This window comes from Melopsittacus undulatus, chromosome 13, assembly GCF_012275295.1.
Source record: "Melopsittacus undulatus isolate bMelUnd1 chromosome 13, bMelUnd1.mat.Z, whole genome shotgun sequence".
NCBI classification, from domain to species: Eukaryota; Metazoa; Chordata; class Aves; order Psittaciformes; family Psittaculidae; genus Melopsittacus; species Melopsittacus undulatus.
In genome coordinates, this window is record NC_047539.1 from 5,149,726 (window position 1) to 5,156,181 (window position 6,456).

The window sequence follows — 6,456 nt, forward strand, 5'->3', positions numbered from 1 at the left end:
TTACAAGGACTTGACAGAGAAAAAAAGCTGCAGCCCTGTGGTTCTGCAAAAGCAAAAGTGCTGGAGTGCTGTACCCTGAGGACAAGGAAAAGGAAATGTAAACAGCAGCAAAATATTCCATTGTGCATCCAAGATCTTGAAGTGAACAACTCTGCAAGGATCTCACAGGAACTGCATATGTAAAATAAGTAATAAACTTGACTAATGTCTCAGTGAGTTGCCAGAGCTAAAAACAGCCTTTCTAGAGAAGAGAGGTTTACTAGACAAGGGACCTTTGACAGTCATTTGCTTACACACACTACTTAGCTCCTTAGCCTTGTCCTTGTCACCCAACCAGTCACTTCTTCCTTTTGCCACCACCTGCTCTGCACTGACCAGACCTACCCCACAACAAAATCCTTTCCAACAAGGTCCTGAGTTTTTAGGTCAAATGAGCAGTTTAAGCAGAAGACTTATACTGCAGACTATTTGCTGGTTTGGGATTCTTTTAATGGAGGGAATATCAAACAAAAAAACCTAACCAGAAAACCAACCCAGAATGTTACAGTAAGAGATGGAAACAAAGCCACCCTTCTTCATCCCTGCTGGAACTGTGCACATTCCACAGTTTTGAATTGGGCAACAGGATATTTTTCCCTTTCTTCCCAAAAAGGGGCCTGAAAGGAGAAGAAATGAGGATGCAGGAAGTCATTCTTGCTCTTTCAGGGTGTGTAGACACCTTTATTCCTTGTCTTTATTCAGGTCACTCAGAGTTGAACAAGTGTTCTTACTTGAGTCTTTCAGCATTAGTTTTCCCACTATATTCAATGTTCTTTTAGACACAGAACTGGTTACACATCTTTTGAGCCATTTTGTGGATTTCAAACTTCAGAAGGTAATTTATTTTTTTTGGACCTTGTTTAGAAAGTTTAAAGTGAAAATTAAGGGAAAACTAATAGCTTATTAGAGAGCTGATAGGAATGAGGTCTGATAGCAGCGTGTGACTCATGCATGAAGATAAGACTCTGTGGCTGGGTTTTCTGTCAAAGAAGTGTGTTTCACACTTCAGACTAAACTGAAAATAAAAATAGCACCTACTACTCTTGGCCATTTTGTAAAATGAACACTTAACATTGTAGAATTTCATTCTATATTCATTTCATGAAGATCTAGTTCCTCATGAACCAGCAGCATGTTTAATTTAATAATGGGCAAGTCTATATGAATTTTATTTCCAGACAGGTCTTATTTTTAGCAAGATCTTACCCCTCAACTTTCTAAGGGATGATTTAGAGACAGATTATGGGCATCTCTCCTGACTCCTGCTCATGGTAGCTCTACATGGAGTCAGGCTGGACATGAGGAAAAACATCTATACAATGAGGGTGGTAAAACACTTGCACAGGCTGCCCAGAGAGGTGACAGATGCACCACCCCTGGAGATATTGAAGGCCTGGCAGGATGTGGTTCTGTGCAACCTGATCTAGTTGAAGATGTCCCTGCACATTGCAAGGGGGTTTGACTACATGAGTTTTGAAGGCCTCTTCCAACCCAAACTATTTTATGATCCCATAAGTCAGCTAGAGTCTGAAAACATTTCAGTGTGTCAACTTACTATTAGGAAGCAATTTTTACTCACTAAATATTATCACTACTGCCTTTTGCTCTGCTATGGACCATAGAACCTTCACTGAGTAAACGGCACATTATCTGTGCAACCCAACGAAGCCAAGAGGTCACTCACAGTAAAGAATAAGCACAATTTTGTAGAGATTAAAACCTTTACCTCCACCCACAACGGTGGATAAAGAAGTCTGAAAAGAATATTCCAAATCACGTTGAAGAATTCCAGTGGGCTCTGCAGGGGGAAGGCGAACGTGGGCGCTCCGTTAACTCCATCCCCACAGCAAGAGCCGACGGGAGCCTGCGGTTCCCGGTGCCGCGCCGCTTGGGGGCGCTCAAGCACTGGCAGCGGGCAGAGCCTCAGCGCGCACATTCACCCCTCGTGTGCTGAGCTCCAGCAGCGCTCCGGCTCCCGGCCCAACGCGCCCATCGAGACGGAATGGCATGGAAAAGGACACCCCAGAGCAGCAGGCAGCAGCAGAGCCTAAGCAGGGTGTGGGAGATTCAAACTGACATATGTCTGCTGCTTGCGCACGGACGTTCTTTAGCAACGAGAACAGCCTAAGCTGTGCTATTGGTTTTCATCTCTGTTCTCCTCGGAAGCTAGGAGAGCTGGCTCCTCTGTCCTTCAGTAGGAACATGTTCTGTATTTGATGCCCAGACGCATCTCAAACCTTGTAAGGAATGCCCCACAGGGCGGCTCATCAGGATTTAACTCTCACTCCAGACAGCTTAAACATCTCCTTAGTCCGCTGAGTTCCTGGGGCACAGCTTATGTTGTTCTGCACTCCTGACACCTACTGCTAGGCTTGATATTTACAGCCGAAAGTAGATTTCTAACTATAGCTCGTTACTGTACATCGAAGGTGCTATCCTGCTAACCCATTGAACTCCTCTTGCCCTTAACATCTTTTTATTTTAGCTCAAGCTTACTTTTGTTGGTGTATCTGATAACTACAGTTCTTGCATTTTAAGATTGTGGATGCTCCTGCCACAATTACAGAAGAAAAAGGCTGTGAAAACATGCATGGATTCTGGAAGAAAACTGTATAATTAAATGTCTGTTTAACCTATGTTTTGACCTTTCTATCACAGTGAAACATCCATCCCCAGAAGAACCATTAGTTGACCACTGCGTTCTTCACTTTTATACACCAGAGCCCACTTAATTAAGAAGACAGCATAAGAAATAAGGAGCCATTTGTTATGAGTAATGCCAAACAGACAAGTATTGGCAGAATAAGAATGGAGGCCTTTCCCTAGGGGGCCTTTTTCTTCCCAGGCTCACTAACTCCAGACTGAAAGAATATGCAAATGAACATAGTATTCTAATCACAACCAAGAATGCTAAGGTTAGGGTTAACTAAAAACTTGAATCAGTAGAGATTTCAATTAAGAATGGTCCAATTTAGTACTGAGAATGTCTTTACTTCCCAATTTGCTTGTCCTGCACAAAAAAAAAGAAAGTTCAGACATTTCAAAGCTCTTAGTTACCCTATCCCCAGGACAATGATGTTTATGATAGTTACTGGGAAGGTCTTGTAGATATGAAGCAGTTTACATAGGAAACTGGGATTAAAATATATCCATATTATCATTGATGGGTACCCACTTTAGACAGAGGGCAGCTTCCACTCCAGCAACAAGAGAACAAATGCAGAAAGCAGCCACAGTCACTCTTTCCCTAGGCATCTTCTGTTTGATTTTAATCAGGCAGTGATAAAGGAGGCTGTAAAACCCTTGGCCAGTCAAATATATACTTCTAATGAAACAAAACCAAAACAGTCCAGGGACATGGACCAAAAAATGTAAACTATGGGAATGCCAGCGTCAGTAATATTGGTAATCTGGGAAACAAAGAGTTGGGGAAAAGTCTATGCTCTGCTATGAATTTCCTTTGCTAAAACAATAAGATTTCAGGTCCCCAGCTCTAAAGCAAATAGCACCATCAAATCGTTAAAAGAGAGAGAGAAAACAATACATATTAAAACACTGAAGCAGTGTTTCTGTAATTGCTGTGTAATTCTGTAATTACACAGTGTTTCTGTAATCCTGAACATCTGACTTTTGTTAATGGACAAGATGTTTTTGAGCTTCAGCCCTTGGTTCTTCAGGCTGTGTTTTACACACAATATTCAACCACAGTAATAAAACCAGGATAGGAATAATTTACATTATTAATTACTTAGCAATGCTAAACTAAAAAGTAGACACATCTTACACTTCTATCTATTCATTCCATTCCAAAGCTCCTTCCACCCACTCTATATACCACCAGTAATTTTTTCTGGTCTGAAGATAGCCTCAGAAGATCTTCCAAATAAAATTAAAAGGTATATAAGCAAAATCTGTCCTTTTTTTGCTGGCCTTTGCACACTTTACACACTCTCATTACAATAAAACAGTACAGAATCTCGGCCTGCTAATAAGAAAATGTTATTCTGATGACTTTTGCAGCTACTTCTGCTTAAGACAAGTTTAGCATCAGTGAAAGAACTTTTCTGTCTTTGTCCTTGTGAGCCAGCAACCAAAAAAGTCTCTATTCCACACTTCAAAGCAGCTTTTCAATACTTTTCATTAATAGTCAATACCTACTTTTAATCATGTTCCCTTGTTATATAGGACTGTGTTAAGATAAAAATATACATAGCAGAAAGTAATACTTAAATAATGTTACCCCTCTTGCCAATAAGAGCATTAATGTCAACTTAGCTGGTACATTCACTTGAAATAAAAATGTTAATGGAAATTATTATTTGTAAATCCTTAAGAAGCTGAGAACTTCTTTTCAAAGCCTAAAACCATTGCAGGAGTTTAAGAAGCTTCAAGAACTGCAGCCACCCAGGTTTCCAAACTGCAAAAATCCAATCTTCTCTGCCTCACAATGAGGTTTATGTTAATAGAGTATTTTCTAAGTTCATTAAAAGGCTTCCTTAAGAAAGAAATACAAAGTACAAAGCAAAGATGGTGTAAGTCAAAGTAATTAACCTGATCAAGAAAAGCTGAACGGAGCCCAAGCTACCTATGTTTTCACTGACTCCACTCTGCCTCCCCCCTCTTCTCCTTCTCTAAAATCACAGTGCGCTCCTCACAGAGAAACAACTCACACACAGCAAGACACACACACATCCCAGCACTGTAACACGATCTCAGCAAGAACTTACCAGACCCCATCCATCTGGTAATACACACCTGCTCCCAAACACAAGCAATAGCTGTAACCCTACCCTAAAATACCCTGGGGTAGAGGTGGAGCAAAGCACCAGCTGGGATAAAAGAGGCAGGATGAGCAACAACAGTGTTGTTTTGTGTGTGGTGTCTGCAGTGCTCTTGGCTGCTCAGGAGTGATTCCATGGGGGTTGCATTTGTTGAGTTTGACTTCGGAGAGGAGGTTTCTGTTCATCTTGTACCAGGAGTGCTTTCTTGCTGGAGCACAGTGTCTGGAATACAGCAGCTTGACTGCCAGGAGGGGAGGTCACAGCTGTTCCTTGTGGTCTTTGTCACACAGGCTGTGGGGTGATGGAACAGTGCTGCTTTTGCTTTCACCCCAGGAAACTTTAAATAACCCAGCCCACAGCATGTAAAGTTTAATTGTGCTGTGGCTCTAGCAATCACGTTCTGCCTGTGCATCACTCCAGCCAGTGCACTGCAAGCAGCTGCTTGGGGTTCTCCTTCGTTGCCTGTGCAGTCTGTTGTTGTGATGTCCTTCATTGGTTCTAACTTGTGCGGTTTTCGTTTGTTTTCTCTTTTTCCCACTCAGTTAAATCCAGGTGGGTCTGTTGAGCAGAGCAGCTCCTCACCAACTCCCCCTGCTCTACCACCCTCCTGCCTTGAGCCTGGGCAAGCAGTGTTCAGAGCAGGCATTGCTGGTTGCTCTCAGAGGCAGTCATATACTTGGTCAGAGTAAAAAGAAGAGGCTTCTTCTTTAGAGGGAAAGAGCTCTTCAAAGCACTTGGGTCCAGTAAGAGATTTGTTGTTCTGTAAAGATTGCCTGTGCAGTCCCCACAGAGACTGCCAAGTCAGGAGAAGCCCTCTGCAATAAGCTGCCTAGAGTGTTTTCACATGGGGACAAATGTACATTAAAGAGAGAAAACTCTTCAGTGGGTCTCTGAGCTGTGATCTCTGCTGAGGGCATGGCCATGGGTGCCAACCCAGTGTGGGCAGTGGCTCTGAACACAGCATCATGGCACTGGGGTGTGTGAGGCCTCAGCTCTAGGACACAGCTACCTCCACAGTAGCATGTCCTGCCCCTGGCAGCCCTCAGTGCACCACATCCCTGGAAGTATTTTAAATTCAAACTTAAATTCTGGCTGTAAGTTTTGCTGAATGGCTTTTCCCAGCAAAGCCTGTGCCCTGGAGAAAGAGATCCCTTGTCCTCCAGACCATGGTATTTCTCTGATCCAAAGGAGGTTGTGTCAACTCCTTCACTTCCTGCACACAAAATATGCATTTCCCTGTTGCCGTGAATTGTCTTTGCTGTTTTGGGGGTTAGGAGTGAGTTCTTTGTTCTGTCAACCTGTAAATATGCAGCTGTGCCTAGGAGCATCCCACACTGTCTCAGTCCTGTTTGGCACCAGGATTCCTGTGCAGGGAGGAGCGATACCCTGAAGGGGTCCATACTTCTGCCTGTGGAGCGGGATGCTGGAAGCTGCTCCTGTGGTTCACCTTGACTGCACACTGGATGGGGGCTCTGCCTTATCTAGTTCTTTATTATTTCTCCCATTTATTTGGTTTGTTGGTTGGTGTCTGCCTCTTTCACAGTTTTCTTTGGCAGTTTCCATGGGCTGCTCCCGACTTGGAGCATTTAGAAAGCAGAGCTGGGGATGGAGAGATTGCAGCTATTTTCATATGAGA